Source organism: Crocuta crocuta, unplaced genomic scaffold (genome assembly GCF_008692635.1).
Source record: "Crocuta crocuta isolate KB4526 unplaced genomic scaffold, BGI_CrCroc_1.0 scaffold301, whole genome shotgun sequence".
Taxonomy (NCBI): domain Eukaryota; kingdom Metazoa; phylum Chordata; class Mammalia; order Carnivora; family Hyaenidae; genus Crocuta; species Crocuta crocuta.
Window position 1 is genome coordinate 355,543 of NW_027527544.1, and position 255 is coordinate 355,797.

Genomic DNA, 255 nt, shown 5'->3' on the forward strand with positions numbered 1-255 from the left:
CGTAGGCTATTTACTAAGACCATAATCTAGACCACAACACACATCTCAATAAATATAAAATTACTCGTATCATGAAAGATACGTTCTGTGATCACAGTAAAACTGGATTAGAACTTGTTAACATAAAAATCTCTGAAAAACACCTAAATATTCCAGAATTGATAATACATTTCCAAACAACCCTGAGGGTCAAAGAAGAGATCAAATGGAAACTAGAAATTATTTGGATTGAGTGAAAAGATAATATACTTATCA